Here is a 9,013-nt window from a genome sequence, read left to right as displayed (position 1 = left end):
AGGCGTAGCGCTTCATTCGACATCCACGGGTCGACATGGGGATAGTGTAGACACTGCGTTGTGTCATTTGAATGAATTGGCCTCCAGGAGGTGTCCCACAGTGCTTGACTGGGACCACTTACAACTCCACTGCACATCAGCCAGGTACAGAGGAAATAGCTGCTCCCCGTTAAAGCCCCGGGAACTTTTGAATGTTCGTTTCCTGTTTGATCAGCGTGAAGAGCTCGCTAGCACAACTGATCACGGAGACTCAAGGCCGCAAATGCGCTCCAGCAGAAGAAATGCTGACATCTATGCCAAGATTGTGTGGGGCATGTTGGAGAAGGGCTACACCAGGGACACGCAGCAGTGCCGTGTGGAAAATAAAGGAGCTTCAGCAAGCGTACCAGAAGACAAGGGAGGCGAACAGTCATTCTGGTTCTGCCCCACAGACAGGCCGCTTCTATGAGGAGCTGCATGCGATCCTCAGTGGTAACCCACCGCTATCCCGAAACGCTCCGTGGAAACCTCCCAGGAGCCTAGGGCAACCTCGAGCAACAATGAGGAGGACATTGTTGACGAGGAAGAGGAGGAGGATGTGAGGCAGGCACGTGGAGGATCCATTCTCCCTGACAGCCAAAAACTGTTTTTAACCCTGGAGCCCATCCCTTCAGAGGACCAGTTGGTGGGAGAGCATTACGCCGGGGAAGGCACCTCTGGTGAGCCCACATTTCTAATCAAAATTGCAGGGGTTACGTGCTATTATTTTTTATGAACAAAAAAGTAGGTGTAGTGGGTATCGGTGGCCACTCCAGCTACGCAGAGGGTGCTCTCCAAAAAAGATTGTTTATGGCCTGGGAATCCTCCATGGAGAGCTCCAGGAAGCTTTCATGGAGGTACTCTGCAATCCTTGGCAGAAGGTTTCTGGGAAGGGCTGCCTTATTTTGTCCACCACAGATAGGACACGTTTCCCCGTGCCACTCCAGTATTAACTCTGCTGGCATCATTGCAGCATAAGGACCAGGTCTGTACCCAGACGCTTGCAGTATCTGCTCCCTTGCTGCCTCTGTTCCCCTCAGGAGAGTGATATTGCATAGGGTCACCTAGGGGAAATGGGGGAAGTTTTCAATGCTAGCTCTTAAACTGCAAACAATTCAACAAGTAATCCGCCCCCTGTTTGGTGAAATCTGGGTCACACAACCATGCTTTCCCAAATGTGCTGTGGTTGGAAGGGATCAAACAGCATTGGAAAAAAAGGGGGTGACAGCTTCTCATTTGTCTCTCTTACCCCCCAACCTGGTGCTCTGTGTGTGTGTGTGTGTGTGTGTGTGTGTTAAAGTGGGGGGGGGGGCTCTTTACTCTGGTGCCTGTCCTCAAGCACCATCCAGGTTGCTGGGGGAAAGAGGGCTTTTCCAACCTGTGATCCCAAGGATGTCTTCACAAAAGCAGCAGCACAAGACCTCTTGCCTATGCCTCGTGGCCCTACTCACCATGGCTGGAGCAGCAAACCAACTCTTGCACTAGCCAGCGGTTGTGAGTACCTTGTGGCTTGCAGTGAAGTGTATTGATGGGTGTTTGTTTCTGGTGCAAGGTTAATTTTTTTTTTTTTTAAATGTATGTACTGTCAATGCTACCCTTGTGCTTTGCATTCCTTGCAGCTGAAACCTTGTTGGCCAGTGCATCCTCCACCCTGGGACAGAGACTTTCCCAGATTAGAAAAAGAAGACTCGGGAGGATATGTTCAATGAGTTAATGCACGCCTCTGACAGTGACAAGACAGAGCTCAGAAAATGGAGGATTACACTGTCTGAGAACTTGGACATGGACTGGGAGGACAGGAGACCATGCAGGAAGAGATGCTGTGGATTATGAAGGAGCAATCAGACATGTTGAGGCATCTGGCTGAGGGTCAAGAAAGGCAGCTGGATGCTAGATTCCCTCTGCAGCCTATGCTGCCATCATTGCCCAGTTCTCAAGCCTCCTCCCCCAAACATCCTATGAGGTGTGGGGAGGGGAAGTTCGGTATCCCTTGCACTCAGCACCAGGGGCGGGTACAAGGACCAGAAGGTGCCCATTCCCACATTTTTTATTGTTGCAGTGCATCTGTAAGCAAGCTTTCCTTGTTTCTTCCCCCCACCGTGTTATCAGCCCTTTTGCCCCAAGTTATCTTACTTTTCTTTGCTGTCTCTGTGTGTCTCTGAGCATAATAAAACTTAACGGATTGAGGAGGAAAAGCTCTTTATTAATTCAAACACACGGTGATTGGTGGGGGTGGAGTCTACAGGGAATAAAACGCAAAAAAGGGGACAGTTTGGTAAGGAACAATACAGATAACTGTCACATTACTCTGGCTCATTGCTGAAACTGGTTTTCAAAGCCTCACGGAGACGCAGAGCCCCTTGATGTGCTCTTCTTATTCCCCTGATGTCTGGCTGCTCAAAATTGGCTGCCAGGTGATCTGCGTCAACTCCCCACCCTGGCAGAAACTTTTCTCCCTTTGTTTCACGGATATTATGGAGCACACAGCAGGCAGCAATAACAAAGGGGATATTGCTTTCACTGAGGTCTAACCTAGTAAGCAAACAATGCCAGCGACCTTTTAAATGTCCAAAGGCACATTCCACCACCATTCTGCGCTTGTTCAGCCTATGGTTGAACTGGTCCTTACTGCTGTCCAGGTTGCCTGTGTATGGCTTCATGAGCCATGGGAGAAAGGTGTAGATTGCATCTCCCAGGATCATTATTGGCATTTCAACATCACCAATGGTTATTTTGCAGTCTGGAAAGAAAGTCCCTGCTTGCAGCTTTCTGAACAAACCTGTGTTCCTAAAGATGCGCGTGTCATGAACCTTTCCTGACCATCCCAAGTTGATGTCAGTGAAACAGCCCCTGTGATCCACCAATGCTTGCAACACCATTGAGAAGTACCTCTTTTGGTTTATGTACTCTTTGGCAAGGTGGTCTGGTGCCAAGATCGGGATATGCATGCCGTCTATTGCCCCACTGCAATTAGGGAACCCCATCATGGCAAAACCATTCACTATGTCCTGCACGTTGCCCAGAGTCACTATCCTTCTTAGCAGAAGTCTATTAATGGCCCTGCAAACTTGGATCACAAGAGATCCCATGGTAGATTTACCCACCTCAGATTGATGCTCCACTGACCGTTAGCCGTCTGGCATTGCAAGCTTCCACAGAGCTAACGCCACTCGCTTCTCATCTGTTAGAACAGCTCATTTTAGTATTGCTGTGCTTCAGGGCTGGGGAAAGTTCTTCACGCAGTTCCTGGAAAGTAGCCTTATGCATTCGAAAATTCTGCAGCCACTGCTCATTATCCCGTAGCTGCATAATGATGCAGACCCACCAGTCAGTGCTTGTTTCCTGAGCCTGGAAACGGCACTCAGCCATGTCAAGGTGATGCATGACTGTCGCCAGCAACTGCAAATTGCTCTGCTCTGTCTTCCAGCAGGGCTGCTTGCGTGACATTATATTGTTCCGTGCAGCGGCTCCTGTATTGGCTGGGTAAATACTGCAGGATAAAGCGTGAGGTGTTTGTAATGCTCACAACAACAGTGTAGAGCTGAGCAGGGTCCATGCTTATTGTGCTATGGCGTCCAGACGGGTAACCCAGGCTTACAAAAAAAGGCGCAAAAAAGGATTGGTTTGTTTGCCATTGATTTCTGGGAGGGAGGGAAGTGCATCATGGGAGGCTAATGCCATGTTCCCATAACCACCAATGCCAATGTTTTGGTCCCATAAGGCATTGCAAGCCCAACCCAAAATTCTACTTGGCTATGTGCACTGTGGGATAGCTACCCACAGTGCAGTGCTCTGTGCATCGATGCAAGCCCTGCTAGTCAGGATGCACTGCATCGACACAACGAGCATAGTGTGGACACGCAAGATCAACTTGCTTACATCGGAGGCTCGATGTCGACTTGCATGAAGTCGACTTAACTTTGTAGTGTAGACATGGCCTTAGAAGTGGAACACTATATCTGACAGTCAGGATCATGGGCTCCTGACATCTTATTATGCAGAAGGGTTTGGATGAATGGACAACTGAGAAATGATGTTATGGACCAGTTGCAGAAAAATATTCAGCTCTCTGTGGCTAACAGCTCATGTCCTAGGAGCCAAAGAGAGAAAGAAAAGGACCACCATTCCCTCCAATCACCATTTTTTTAGGGAGGAGAAAACCCCCAGGATGCTCCAATGATAAGGCGAGTAAGTTCCCCTATGTCAAAGGTGGGGAGCCCTCCAAATGATAGAGAGAGAGGATCTGATCCTGCTCCCATGGGGCAGAGTCAAGCCTACGGGGAGGTATGTATATGGAAGAGGGGCCTGCCCAGCCCTGAGGTCAACGGGAAGTTTGCCTGTGTAAGGACTATGGGGTCAGGCTGTGACTGGGGTGCCTGGATGGGCCACACGGGGAATGCCACATTCATGGCAGCCTGCAAGAAATAGGGCAGACGATCCCCAAAACTGGTGGTTTATTCTATACTTCGATTCACCAACACAGTAACAAAACAGCTTCTGTAACACCACACGGGTTAATAAGAAGCCAGACACAGTCCCCTTTAGGTAGTCCAGCCCTTGGCTCCCACCTTGACAGCCAAGTCTAATACAGTGAGGGGTCACTGAAAACCTGATTCACCATCTGTGAGGTGCACCAATCCCAAAGGACTAGACACTTATTCAGGTCAATCTGCATCTCAGATCTTAACTAATAATACGTGGATACATAAGTGCCGACTCCGTGGGTGCTCTGCGGCTGGGCAGCCACAGAAAAAAACAGTGGGTGCTCAGCATCCACCAGCCACAGCTGATTGGAAGCACCCCGATCAGCTGATCGGCAGCTCAGCGATGGAATTGAGGAGGGCGGAGGGCAGCGAGAGACGGGCAGGTGGGGGCCTTAGGGAGGGGACGTAGCAGGGGTGGGAAGAGGCAGAGGGAGGGTGGGGCTTTGTGGGAGGGGGTGGAACGAGGGCAGGGCCTTGGGGGTGGAGCACCCCTGTGGAAAACTAAAAGTCAGTTTTTAGTAACTAAAAATTAAAGATTTAATAATAAAAGGAAAAAGAAACGAGAGTTACAAATGGTTACAATATCAATATACATACATGTGACTTCCAGTGTTCATAGTTCAAAATCACAGCAGTGATGAAATAAACTGCTGGCTTGTAAAAGTCTCCCTGGAATCATTCCAACAGGTCAGAATCCAAAGGCATCTTATATGTAAAGTCTGTCAGAGTCTTTCCAGGCATTTCCCAGGTTATTCCAAATAATTATTTGGAAGATCTCCATTCTATAGCTTACACCAGGGGTCGGCAACCTGTGGCATGCGTGCCAAAGGTGGCATGCGAACTGATTTTTAGTGGCACTCTGCTGCCAGCCGGGGTCTCAGCCACCGGCCCCGCTCAGCCCGCTGCCGGCCTGGATGAACGGAACCCCGGGCTGGCGGCCAGGACCCTGGCTGTCAGGGGCCGGCAGACGAAGCACCAGACCCAGCCCGCTGCCGGTCTGGGGTTCCGTCTGCCGGCCCCCTGACAGCCGGGGTCCCGGCCGCTGGCCCTGCTCAGCCCGCTGCCGTCCCGGGGTTCCGTCCATCCAGGCAGGCAGCGGGATGAGCGGGGCCGCCGGCCGGAACCCCAGACTGAGCTGCTCAGCCTGCTGCCGGGCTGGGGTTCCGTCCGCTGGCCCCTGCCAGCTGGGGTCCCAGCTGCCGGCCCCGCTCAGCCCGCTGCCAGTCTGGGGTTCCGTCAGGGGGGCCCTGTAAAATTTATTACTGGCACACGAAACCTTAAATTAATAAAGACTTAGCACGCCACTTCTCAACGGTTGCCGACCCCTGGCTTTCACTTTCCCTGTTCAAAGTTTAAGCAGACTAGAGATGGCATGATTAGGCCCAAGGCTTCTTTTTTATAGCTCTTCTAGAAGGCTAACGTGCCTCCTCAGATTTTGTCACATCAGGGCCTTTCCCTCAGAGGAACAGGCAATACAGATCGCCTTTGGACCTTGCTTTGAAGCTAATGTTCTATTTCCTATGTATACGCAGGTAAACTAGTTACACACATTCACATAAGGCGATTAGCCCATCCTACATTATAACATAGTTAAACTGAAGACAATGTAGATAATATTATTAGTTTCTTGCAATATCTTACATCTTTGATTTTAAGGATACTGGACACAGTTGCATACATAATTAAAGCAATTAAGACATGAAAGGGAACTAGCATCTATAAACTAATCTGGCTGCACTGTTAAACTTCTAACAGGATATAGGTAAACACAGACAAATACACAGCATCTACCCTTGATTTCTGTTACTACAAATGAATGAGTTGATGACTGCTCGAACATCTCTTTGAAATTCACATACAAGTAGATTGTCTTGATTACAATTGTAATGCCTCCTGTTGTTATGGGTCATACACAGGTTGGCTGGTCTGTCAGTGTCACACAGGCCCCTAACATTTCCCCAAAACATTTCTGCAAGCAGGCTGTAGACTAGAGCAACATTTCCAAGAATGGTTTCAGAGTAGCAGCCGTGTTAGTCTGTATTCGCAAAAAGAAAAGGAGGACTTGTGGCACCTTAGAGACTATGCTCTAATAACGCGCAAATAAATTGGTTAGTCTCTAAGGTGCCAAAAGTACTCTTTTCTATTTCCAAGAATCAGTCCTGCTTCAGACCAAAAGTTCTTCAGACTTTAGTTTCACAAGAACAGAGCAGACCAATGCAATGGAGTACGAGGCTGCAATCAGAGAAGGTGTTTCTTTAGTTATAGTGTGGGCCACTCACAACCACTGCCATTTAATTCTCTTAAGTCTACAGGAGATTTTACAGCAAAATCAACCAAGAACTAAAACTGCTGGAAAAGATTACTGTAATTTTTAAGGCCAAGCGAACTTCTTGTCCCTGGCAATGTCTCTTGAATATTCTGGAGTGTGTAAGACTTGTTCAAGGTTTCCTTGTCCTCAGGTTCCAAAAAAAATTATCTGTTTTCTTGTATATTTAGAAGTAAACTCTATGTGATAATGGAGAGAAAAACTAATGTACAGTAGTTTCTACTTGTTCAATAATCATTAATAAAAAGTAAAAGAGATTTACATGATTGTACAAGATTCATTACTAGGATAAGAGACATGCTGACTACTTATCCACTTTCTTATGCTTGACTGCATCTCAGATTATGAAGAGGAGCACTGTTACTCTGAAGAACAGAAGAAAAGTCTTAACATTTCATTACTGATGTGGGACAGGGATATGTTCTTGGATTTTTTAATAATTAGGTGCAAAAATCCAGTTAAAATAAAAATAAAAAGGAATAATGTGTGCAGTGCTGAAAGCACTGACCACTGAAGTAGTAAATAAGCTGAGTCAGCAAGTTCTTAGTAACGTGTACCTATTTTAAAAACACACACACTGTATAATACAGTCGGTGCCAATAAGGCAACAAAAACGGATCTATTATTTTTCCTGCATAGCTCTAGTAATTCATTCTGCACCCAGGCCAGACCACTCCACCTGCCAAGGCCCCACATGCGGGAAATAAAGCAATGACAAAAGATCCCAAAATGAGGGAAATAAAGAAAATGATTCACGTAGAAAATGAAAATATATTATTTGTATTGCGGTAGCACTTACTATCAGGGACCTGGGCTCCCTTGTGCTAGGGGCTGTACATACATGTAAGGAAGAGATGGTCCCCCCAAAGAACTTACAATATAAACAGATTTCAGAGTAGCAGCCATGTTAGTCTGTATCCGCAAAAAGAACAGGAGGACTTGTGGCACCTTAGAGACGAACAAATTTATTTGAGCATAAGCTTTTGTGAGCTACAGGCATCCGATGAAGTGAGCTGTAGCTCATGAAAGCTTATGCTCAAATAAATTTGTTCATCTCTAAGGTGCCACAAGTCCTCCTGTTCTTTTTGCGAATATAAACAGAGTGTAACAAAATGCTGTGGGATTCATCCCTGTAGTGGCAACAGCCCTTTCTCTAACTTCAGCTTCATGATTCTTTCTCTATTTCTGATTAAAGTAATTTTCAACCATAGGTGTAAGGGGCTTCCAAATCTGTGTAGAACACAGGAAACCATAGGGCTGAAAAGACATCCCTTCACTCTATTCAGGTTCTTATACTGCTGTCATTACTGTGAGCCTTCCACTTCTAACATCCATCGTGTGCGGGTGATTCTTTCTCTTCCTCTCCCCAGGGGGAGAACTCGGTGTGTAGTGTTTTTGTTTTGGTAGCAGTTTGTTTTTGGTTTGAATGTCCACGCTGTTCTGTGTTATGTTAGAGAAGACATAGGGAAGAAGTCCTCCTTGCACGGGAGTGGAAAGGGGGGAAGTTTGTGATGATCCTTGGTTCCTGTGGGAGTCATTCCAGTCTCAGACTTGCCCTGAAAAAACTCTGTTTTTTGCAAGCAGCTGTTGACGGTGGTGGAAGATCTAGTCTGCTCCATATCCCAGTTGTGCAATATGTCTTTTGGATTTTTACTTCTCCAGGTCTGCTGAAAGGTCTTGGACTCATAAGAGGTGTACTGATAAATGGCATAAGCAGGCTCTTGTGCAGTGGGGTATGAGTGACTTGGTGGGTCAGGAATGGATAGGTTTGGAAGGATTACCTCTTTATTGGCAAATGTCAATAAATGTTAATTTCACCATACGCACACAAACTGATGAAAAATATTTCTATTGGTAATAATCAAAATTTACAGATAGACAAAGTGAGAAAATGCTGCTTTAGAACTTATTAGAGGTTGACTTAAAGATATTTACTCTGTATATTTTGATGTGATGTTGACAATTTGTGTTTAAGAGTTTATAAGACTTTTTGAATCTCATCTGTCATTAAATAATTATTGTCTGACCTTCCCATAGTTTCCCACAGCTGTGAAAATGTAAATTGATAAACATCTAAAAAAGTTTAAACCCCATAATCTTGCACAACTGTGAATATTTTAAAGGATAACAATTTTTAAAAAGCTTAAACATAAACATTGATACTATCAGTCAAAATTATTTAAAA

Source organism: Chelonia mydas, chromosome 6, assembly GCF_015237465.2.
Source record: "Chelonia mydas isolate rCheMyd1 chromosome 6, rCheMyd1.pri.v2, whole genome shotgun sequence".
Classification (NCBI taxonomy): Eukaryota; Metazoa; Chordata; order Testudines; family Cheloniidae; genus Chelonia; species Chelonia mydas.
This window is presented reverse-complemented; position numbering follows the sequence as displayed.